The sequence below is a fragment of the Aegilops tauschii genome, chromosome 3 (genome assembly GCF_002575655.3).
Source record: "Aegilops tauschii subsp. strangulata cultivar AL8/78 chromosome 3, Aet v6.0, whole genome shotgun sequence".
NCBI lineage: Eukaryota > Viridiplantae > Streptophyta > Magnoliopsida > Poales > Poaceae > Aegilops > Aegilops tauschii.
This window is the reverse complement of record NC_053037.3, coordinates 427,341,303-427,352,598: the sequence shown is the minus strand read 5'-3', so window position 1 is coordinate 427,352,598 and position 11,296 is coordinate 427,341,303.

Genomic DNA, 11,296 nt, shown 5'->3' with positions numbered 1-11,296 from the left:
TTGGCGTCGAGGATGGAGATGGAGCAAGGGAGAAGAAGCAGGCGGAGCAAGAAGATATGGACAATGAGGGCTCTCGCCCCTCCGTATTTATAGCCCAAGGGAGGCCAACCGTCGACCTCCACGATAGCAGGTAATGATGACTCTTTTTGCATGCAGTAGGGACTCGTCAAATCGGGCAGTTGCCGAGGCAGCGTGGAGAAGCGGAGACGCCCACGTCCAATCAGTCGCCACACGTCAACCAAGGCCGCAGACTGTTGGGGCCCGCGGCGCTCCGCACTTTCCCTTTGGCTTCGCTGCTAAGCCAAGTCCGAGCGTGCCTTGGGCCCGGGGGCTACTGTCGGCGTTCTGGGAACGAGGGTCCCCAGACTTGCCTGCCTGCGCCTAGTGCGTGGCTCAACCAATGGCCCAGTACGGCCCGTACTCATCAACCAACACTCAAGACCCTCGCGAGGGGCCAAGCCTCGTGGGGGGGCGACACAAGGTCTCCTCAAGAGTGGTCTTGCCAGGCAGGCTCGCGAGGAGGCGGAGAGATCAAGGCAAGGGGTACCTCGCGAGGTTCCCATGACGCAAGCCATGACGATCAAGGCGAGGCGGGCGCCAGCTCGCACAGTGTCCTCATTTCCTCTTTGGTGCAAAGGAGGCAAGCGCAGGCGCGGAGTATCGAGGCATCAGGCAAAGGTTTCCATATCGGTGCAACAAGACCAAGACCAGCAGGACGGCAGGACGGAGGTCGCCGCGGGGCCCAAGACGGCGTCATCACCAGCACCTTTGGCAGTCGAAGACCACCTTTAGTCAGGATAGCTTGTACTTGCTGTCCCCTTTCAAAATGGCCATTGTTGGATCCCTTCCCACTCAATATTTGGGAAGAGGACTAGGGCCTCTATAAATAGAGCTAGCCACCACAATAGAGGAAAAGAGGGGAAGTTCATCCGCACACCACCAAGCACAAGAACACCTCTCCTCGCGAGGCTGTTCTTCCTCTGTACTGTTCATCATCAGCCCAAGAGGCAATCCACTACCACACACAGGAGTAGGGTATTACACCACAACCGTGGCCCGAACCTGTATAAATATTGTGTCTCTTGTGTTGTTCATCGATCTAGCTTAGGGACCGTGGCGAGGCTGAGAGCGAGATTCGGTAGGAGGAGATCTTCGTGCGCACCCCAGAGTTCGAACCTTAAGGGTTTTGCCGGAACCCGATATCCGACAGTGTCAGCTCCCCGTTGGCACAGGTGTCACTCATCCAATGGGCGAGATGCGCTTATGAAATGTTGACACGTGGACCGGCCCAAAAGTGGCCCATAAAGTTTAAATGGGCCGACCCAACTAAAGGCCCACAAGATTTTGCGGTCCATAATGGGCCGGCCTAGCAAAAGGCCCATGAGATTTTGCGGACCATAATGGGTCGGCCCAGCTAAAGGCCCACAAGATTTTGCGGACCATAATGGGCCGGCCCAGCTAAAGGCCCACGAGATTCCACCGACCATAATGGGCCGGCCCAGCTGAAGGCCCAAAAGATTTTGATGACACTAGTAGGCCGGCCCATTAACAGGCAGCCATGTTTTGGGCCAAATGTCGGCCCATATTTGATCCAGTCCATTAACAGTTTGCCACGTTCCGGGCCTAATAAAGGCCCATATGAGATCCGGCCCGTTAAAATCCTACCACGTTCTGGGCCAAATTACGGCCCAGATCAGGCCCGGCCCTTTGAGAGGCTTTGGGCATTATGGCCCATATCAGATTCGGCCCGTCAACTGGACGCTATGCTTTTGGACCCACTTGATAAAGGCCCATTTAGTAATTCGGCCTGATATTAGTTTCGGCCTGTTAAAGGCTCGTTTAACATTTCGGCCCTATATATATTTCGGCCTATTAAAATCCCGTCATATAGTTGGGCCTAACTACGGCCCCATTTGCATCCGGCCTGCTCACAGCCGAAAATCTGATTGGGCCAAACAAGGACCGAGACAATTTTGGCCTGTTATAAGCCCATGATTTGATTGGCACAATCATGGGCCGGGATCTATTTCGGCCTGCTGCCGGCCCATGATCTGTTCGGCATGTTTCAGGCCCAACCTACTTTTCAGCCTCCTAAAAGCCCATTGAGTTTTCTTGGGAAAATAGGGCCGGTGGTTTACTCGGCCTATTAAAGGTCCGAATCTACTAGTGGGCCAATTTACATTTAGGCCCTCCTCGGCACCACCTCTGGTGCCCATCTTTTGGTATATAAGTCATTTTGACCTAGAAAAAATAGGATAGGACTTTTGGGACGAAGCACCGCCGCCTCGAGGCGGAACTTGGGCAGGAGCACTTTTGCCCTCCGGCGGAGCGATTCCGCCGGGGGAACTTCCCTCCCGGAGGGGGAAATCATCGTCATCATCATAACCAACAACTCTGCCATCTTGGGGAGGGCAATCTCCATCAACATATTTAATAGCACCATCTGCTCTCAAACCCTAGTTCATCTCTTGTGTCCAATCTTGTTACTGGAACTATAGATTGGTACTTGTGGGTGACTAGTAGTGTTGATTACATCTTGTAGTTGATTACTATATGGTTTATTTGGTGGAAGATTATATGTTCAGATCCAATATGCTATTTAATACTCCTTTGATCATGAGCATGTTTTTCATTTGTGAGTAGTTACCTTTGTTCTTGAGGTCATGGGAGAAATCATGTTGTAAGTAATCATGTGAATTTGATATGTGTTCGATATTTTGATAGTATGTATGTTTTGATTCCCTTAGTGGTGTCATGTGAACGTCGACTACATGACACTTCACCATATTTGGGCCTAAGGTAATGCATTGTGGAGTAGCAATTAGATGATGGGTTGCGAGAGTGCCAGAAACTTAAACCCTAGTTTATGCGCTATTCCGTAAGGGACCGATTGGATCCAAAAGTTTAATGCTATGGTTACAATTTATTCTTAATACTTCTCGTAGTTGTGGATGCTTGTGGGAGGGTTAATCATAAGCAGGAGGTTTGTTCAAGTAAGAACAATACATAAGCACCGGTCCACCCACATATCAAATTATCAAAGTAGCGAACGCAAATTAAACCAACATGATGAAATTGACAAGATGAAATTCCCGTGTACCCTCAAGAACGCTTTGCTTATCATAAGAGACCGTTTTGGTCTGTCCTTTGCCTCAAAAGGATTGGGCTACCTTGCTGCACTTTTATTACTACTATCGTTACTTGCTTGTTACAAACTATCTTGCTATCAAACTACTCTGGTACTTACAATTTCAGCACTTGCAGACATTACCTTGCTGAAAACCACTTGTCATTTCCTTCTGCTCCTCGTTGGGTTCGACACTCTTACTTATCGAAAAGAGCTACAATTGATCCCCTATACTTGTGGGTCATCATCTGCCTATGATATGATACTGATAATGAAGGTAAATAGTTGGTCTTCTCAGCTTTCATTATCTCCTTTCACAGTATAAGTTTCCTCCACTATCGTCGGATGCATCTCATGTGATAACATCTTACGTTTTTTGAGAGAAACTTCTTACGGAATTACGTGTTGTTATTTGCACTCTGACACCTAGAGACCTACTCACACACATTGGGTTCACGATGATCTTGAAGAAACACTTTAGATGGATGACAAGCAGATGTAGTTACAAGATGGTGGAGAAATAAGCTATTGGGTATTGGTACTTGCCTTTTTTATTTGTGATAGAATGCTGGTACTTGCCTTTTTTATTTGTGATAGAATGTTGGTACTTGCCTTTTTTATTTGTGATAGGATGTTGGTACTTGCCTTCGAGTGTGTTATTGTGGTGATACGTTCTTTTTCTTTATTAATTCCCAGAGGCAAAGATAGTTCAACTTTCTTTGATTCTATATATGATGAGTTTGTCCAGTAATCCTAAATCACGTAAGTATTTTATTTGCTTGCCATTGGTTCCATGTACAATTAGTGCACAATGAGCTTCTATTGAAAGGGAAAGGAATTTGGGTATGTGAGGTTGTTTGAATGCACCTATTTGTTTCTGCTCTATGTTGGCGCATGGTATAAACAGTGCATCCCTCTAAAGGCTCTACAAGAGTTGATGTGCTTCGGAATCTAGCCGGCTCGATGGCGTCGGGCTCAAGACGTCAACATTAAACGCGTTTAAAAAAAATACGTCAACATAAAGGAGAGGAGCAGGACGAGCATGGCATGTGCTGGATGAGCCCAGTGTATTAGGATTGACCATGTTAGAACGCTTTGTGATCAGGTGGACACGATAGCCACCGTCGGTTGAGAAGGAGGGCTAAGAAATACTCCCTCCGTCCTATAAATACGTATATGTTATGGATATATAAAACAATGAGAGACTAATCATTTGAAACGGCATGGAGCAGAGGCACCATCATGGAGCATGATGAGGTGTTGAAGTGAAGCTACATAGCGCGTTGTTCCACCGGTGAGCTCCCAAATTCACACATAGTGAATTATAGATTATTTGAGCTATACAAGGCGGTCATGTGACAACAGAGTAAACTGGAGTGGTATAAAGAGATGGAGCCAAAGCAAGAGTGGAGGAGAGTCATGTGGCAATGATACACAAGGTGAAAGTTCTGCATAAGGACTAACAGAGACGTGGGAAAATCACAAGGATCTTCCATTCAACACAAACATTTACACATTACAAAATTGATGTTTTCCACCATAATTTGGCTGAGTTTAGTTCTGGATAATGATTATTTTTGTTCCATGATTTAGCATTTAGCGGTATGGAGAATATGAAACACTATGCATGTGAACTCAAAGTTTTGTTTAAGCTCATACTAAATGAGAAAATGATTCAAATTTATGAGGTCGCGTGGTGAAGCTCATGAAGCTAAGTGAGAAAATGCTACAAATTTTTGTTTGAGATTTCTTGGAGTTCTTTTATCTCTGCCACATATCTATGGTCTTGGACCATCAATAATGAATTTATTTAGAAATGTGAATATTTTTTCTTCCGTTGCAACACACGGGCATTTTTACTAGTTATGTTATAGACATTTTGAATTATCTCTTTATTTTCTAATATGACATTGGAAGGAATTGACAGCGCAGTGACCATTTCTGTTTATATACGTGCAAAACCTGTCATATGTCTACTTGTTTCAGGTAAGGATGGCAATGGGTAGGGTATAGGGTGGGTAGAGCAACACCATACCCATGCCCGTGTAGTCAATGGGTATGAAATTCTACCCATACCCATACCCACGGGTATGAAACTTTACCCATACCCATGGATCAAATATTACACAAGTTATTCACAATTTCACATTCATCGATATCACATCTGACCCAAAAAAATATTTATCTCAGCTCGGTAACAGATAGACGAGTACATAACAATTATCTCAATTCAAATTGACGATTGGTGACAACATCAACATAGGTTCACAATCTCACGACACACTTCACGGGTAAGGTACACATTTTAGTATAAATGGGTAGGGTATGGGTATAGCCATGGGTAAATGGCTATACCCGTGCCCTACCCATGACTTAATGGGTAGGGTATGGGTACTACCCATGGGTATAAAATTATGCCCATACCCTGCCCATGCGGGTACGGTATCCAGGGGTACCCATACCCATGGGTAAAATTGCCATCCTTATTTCAGGGTGATATGCGTGATGGCACACACAAGTCTGCTGAAGACTGTGAGACAAACCCAACATATACGGCAGCAAAGAAGGCAAACCATTTTGAAGATAGCGATACAACCCCAAAGTCATGTCTTGATGCAGTGTTCAAGTTACTCAAGACTAGTAGTGACACAAGCTCACGGAAGTCGTTGCCTGAATCAAATCGACTTCTTCAGTCTCAAATTCAAGCAAAAAAGGCATTGTGCAACTCCGACTTGAAGTCCAATCTTCCTTAAGGAAGATCACAGATAACTCCAATGAGAACCTCATTGCTAAACAACTAGAGCTGGAAGATGTGACCAACATGCTAGGCCGGTCTCACAGCCTTGCTCAGTTGCTTGCGCAGCAGCTCCCGCGCAAGGACACCATTTCTTGAACTACGTTTAAGTGGTCTTTGGTCAGTACGATTTTGTTGTGGTGCAATGGCAGGACCGCTGATGCCCAGTTTTTGTAATATGCTTCTTGGTTGCGCTTTATGATCACTGGTGGCAAACTTCGATGCCCAGTGCATGTAATATGCCCTAATTCCTTTATTGTATAGTGTAGGTTTACTCTTAGTTACTATGCCGTAATTTCTTTATTGTATAGGGTAGGTTTGTTCATAATTCCTAGTTACCATGTATGTTATCATTCGCTATCAGAAAAAGGGATGAAATCTGATGGAGGCAAACGGGCCGAAACATGCGCCTCTAATGAGCCTGCATTTCAGCGGGCATTATTGGGCCGGCCCGCAATAGGCTTTACTTGGGCCTGCGCAGACCTACCGTATGGGACCTTCATGGACACGGTACTCTCAGGCCCATAACTCTCATGGGCCATTAGCGGGTCCAACATTTAGTTAGCCCGTGTAGCTTCGGGCCATTAACAGGCTGAATATTCTGTTGTCCTGTTATGGCACAAAAGACACCATGGGCCTTTAGCGGGCCAAAAACCATGTTGGGCCTCAATATCCAAGAGTCGTCCACGAGCCTTTAGCAGGCTAAAATATACCTCGGGCCATTATTGTCCCAATAACATGATGCACCGTTATCAGTCTGAAACTTATCTCGGACCTTGGTTGGCCCAATCATATCATGGGCCTTTAATAGACCAAAAGCTTAGTAGAGGCACCAACGGGCCAAAATGTATGATAGGCCTTTAATAGGCTAAAAGTCAGGTTGGGGTGAAATATTGCCACATAGATCACGGGCCGTTGATACGTCTCTGTCGTATCTACTTTTCCAAAAACTTTTGCTCTTGTTTTGGACTCTAATTTGCATGATTTGAATGAAACTAACCCGGACTGGCGCTGTTTTTAGCAGAACTACCATGGTGTTGTTTTTGTGCAGAAATAAAAGTTCTTGGAATTGGACTAAACTTTTTGTAGAATTATTTTGGAATAAAAGAAAAATACTGGAGAAAAAACCCACCAGATGGGGGGAGCTGCTGCCCACTAGGCACCAGGGCGTGCCACCCCCTCTAGCATGCCCTGGTGGGTAGTGGGGCCTGCGAGGCTCTGCTGACCCTAACTCTGACTCTATAAAATCCTATTTTTGGAGAAAATAAATACGAGAGGAAGTTTCATCGCGTTTTACGATACGGAGCCGCCGCCGCCTCATGTACTTCATCGGAAAGCCAGATCTGGAGTCCGTTCGGGGCTCCGGAGAGGGGGATCTTCCGTCTTCGTCATCATTAACCATCCTCCATCGCCCATTCCATGATACTCACCGCCGGGAGTGAGTAATTCCTTCGTAGGCTCGCTGGTCGGTGAGAGGTTGGATGAGATTCATCATGTAATCGAGTTAGTTCCGTTAGGGCTTGATCCCGAGTATCCACTATGTTCTCACATTGATGTTGCTATGACTTTGCTTTGCTTAATGCTTGTCACTAGGGCCAGAGTGCTATGAATTTAGATCTGATCTGTTTATGTTTTCACCATTATATCTATGTTCTTGACCCAATCTTGTAAGTCATATACACCTACTACGTGTTAGGATCCGCATGCCCCAAGGTGATAACAATTGGGATTCTTTCCGATGATTACAATACTTTGAGGAGTTCATGTATTCACTATGTGTTAATGCTTTGTTCCGGTTCTCTAATAAAAGGAGGCCTTAATATCCCTTAGTATCCTTATGGACCCTGCTGCCATGGGAGGGTAGGACAAAAGATGCCATGCAAGTTCTTTTCCATAAGCACATATGACTATTTACCGAATACATGCCTACATTATATCGACGAACTGGAGCTAGTTCTATGTTGCCCTAGGTTATAACTGTTATATGATAAATATTATCCAATGATATTACAGACCCAGTGCCTACGAGTTTTTCCATATATTGATCTTGCTAAGTTACTACTGTTGCTACTACTGTGACAATTGCTACAAAAATACCGCTGTTGTTACCGTTACTATTGCTATCGTTACCACTTCTATCAAAACTATCATACTACTGTGCTACTGATCACTTTGTTGCAGATATTAAATTTCCAGGTGTGGCTGAATTGATAACTCAGCTGCTAATACCTACAAATATTCTTTCCCTTCCCTTGTGTTGAATCTATAAATTTGGGTTGAATACTCTACCCTCGAAAACTGTTGCGATCCCCTATACTTGTGGGTTATCAAGACCTTTTTTTGGCGATGTTGCCGGGGAGCATATCTATATTTGTTGAGTCACTTGGGATTTCTATCTATTTATCACTGTGAAGAATCTGAAAGACACTAAAACCAAGATCTTTCCCTCTAAGACAAGGGGAGGTAAGGGACTGCCATCTAGCTCTGCACTTGATTCTCCTTCTATTATGAGTAAGCTTGCAACACCACCACATGTTATCAATCCAGATATGTCGCAAGTTATTGATGATGCTACTTCTTCTATGAGTGATGCTTATGATGATGCTAGTACTTTGCTTGATAAGACTGTGCCACTAGGTGAATTCCTTGATGAACTGTAACGCCCAAGATGAGGTTCTATCGCAATCATGTGATGAAATCATGATTGGGGCACAACCGCATTTCAAGCGCATAGCAAGGTGGATATCCTTACAACAAACCATGTACTTCATAGATGAGAATACAAGATAAAATTATGCATATAAGAATTCAAAGGAGATTCAAATAATATTCATAGACAAGCTGATCATAAATCCACAATTCATCAGATCTCGGCAAACACACAGCAAAAGAGTATTACATCGAATAGACCTCAAAGAACATCGTGGAGAACTTTGTATTGAGAATGAAAGAGAGAGAAGAAGCCATCTAGCTACTAGCTATGGACCCATAGGTCTGTGGTAAACTACTCACGCTTCATCGGAGAGGCAATGGTATTGATGTAGAAGCCCTCCATGATCGAATCCCCCTCCGACAGGACGCCGGAAAAGGCCCCTAGATGGGATCTCACGGGTACAAAAGGTTGCGGCGGTGGAAAAGTGGTTTCGTGGCTCCCCCGGAAGGTTTTGGGATATTTGAGAATATATAGGCGGAAGAAATAGGTCGGTGGAGTCATGATGGGCCCACAAGGGTGGGGACGCGCCCTACCCCCTGGGCGCACCTCTCGACCTTGTGGCCGCCTTGTGGCTTTTCTGACGTGCACTCCAAGCCCTCTGGATGTCTTCTGGTCCAAGAAAAATCACCGCGAAAGTTTCATTCCGTTTGGACTCCGTTTGGTATTCCTTTTCTGCAAAACTCTAAAACAAGGAAAAAACAGGAACTGGCACTGGGCTCTAGATTAATAGGTTAGTCCCAAAATAATATAAAATAGCATACTAATGCATATAAAACATCCAAAATAGATAATATAATAGCATGGAACAATCAAAAATTATAGATACGTTGGAGACGTATCAAGCATCCCCAAGCTTAATTCCTGCTCGTCCTCGAGTAGGTAAATGATAAAAACAGAATTTTTGATGTGGAATGCTACCTAACATATTTATCCATGTAATTCTCTTTATTGTGGCATGAATGTTCAGATCCGTATGATTCAAAGCAAAAGTCTAATATTGACATAAAAATAATAATACTTCAAGCATACTAACAAGATAATTATGTCTTCTCAAAATAACATGGCCAAAGAAAGCTTATCCCTACAAAATCATATAGTCTCGCTATGCTCCATCTTCATCACACAAAATATTCAAATCATGCACAACCCCGATGACAAGCCAAGCAATTGTTTCATACTTTTGACGTTCTCAAACCTTTTCAACTTTCATGCAATACATGAGTGTGAGCCATGGACACACTATAGGTGGAATAGAAGGTGGTTGTGAAGAGGACAAAAAAGAAGGAGATAGTCTCACATCAACTAGGCGTATCAACGGGCTATGGAGATGCCCATCACTAGATATCAATGTGAGGGAGTAGGGATTGCCATGCAACGAATGCACTAGAGCTATAAGTTTATGAAAGTTCAAAAAGAAAACTAAGTGGGTGTGCATCCAACTTGCTTGATCATCAAGACCTAGGGCATTTTGAGGAAGCCCATCGTTGGAATATACAAGCCAAGTTCTATAATGAAAAATTCCCACTAGTATATGAAAGTGACAATATAGGAGACTCTCTATCATGAAGATCATGGTTCTACTTTGAAGCACAAGTGTGGCAAAAGGATAGTAACATTGTCCCTTCTCTCTTTCTCTCTCTTTTTTTGGGCCTTCTCTTTTCTTTTTTCCTCACATGGGACAATGCTCTAATAATGAAGATCATCACACTTTTACTTACTTACAACTCAAAAATTACAACTCGATACTAGAACAAAATATGACTCTATGTGAATGCCTCTGGCGGTGTACTGGGATGTGCAATGAATCAAGAGCGACATGTATAAAAAATGATGAACGGTGGCTTTGCCACAAATGCGATGTCAGCTACATGATCATGCATAGCAATATGACAATGATGGAGCGTGTCATAATAAATCGAACGGTGGAAAGTCGCATGGCAATATATCTCGGAATGGCTATGGAAATTCCATAATAGGTAGGTATGGTGGCTGTTTTGAGGAAGGTATATGGTGGGTGTATGGTACCGGCGAAAGTTGCGCGGCACAAGAGAGGTTAGAAATGGCGAAAGGGTGAGAGATGGATCCTATCTCAGATTTCATAGCCTCAAGCCATCTGTTGGAATCTGGGCTCATCATAGCTTCTTCACAGTTCGTAGATTTGCCTTGGTCTAGTAACATGACTTCCATGACAGGATTACCGTACCACTCTTGTCGGGGATATACCCCGCGGTATGACCCGGCCGGAAGTATGACCCGGCCGGACTTGGCGCTTCACCGATGACCCGCCGGAGGACTAACGACTCACGAGCCTGACGATTCATGGATGGCCCCGATGGCGGGTCAGATAGAAGACAAGGCCCAAGGCCCAGAAGGCCGGCTCACGTTTATGATGGGCCGGCTTAAGAACAAAGGGATGACGAATATTTCCTTTACGAGGAAGCAAGACCCGGACTAAGATAGACTAGTCCTAGTCCTACTAGGACTCCACATGTAACCCGCCCCTCTAACTTATATAAGGAGGGGCAGGGCACCCCAAAGAAGGGACAAGAAACAATCTTTAGGGCTAGACACAAAGAGCCAGCCGAGCCGGCGATTCACTCATGATCATAATGAGACCTAGCCTCAAACATCATGTAGGGTTATTACCGGATGATGTTTCCCG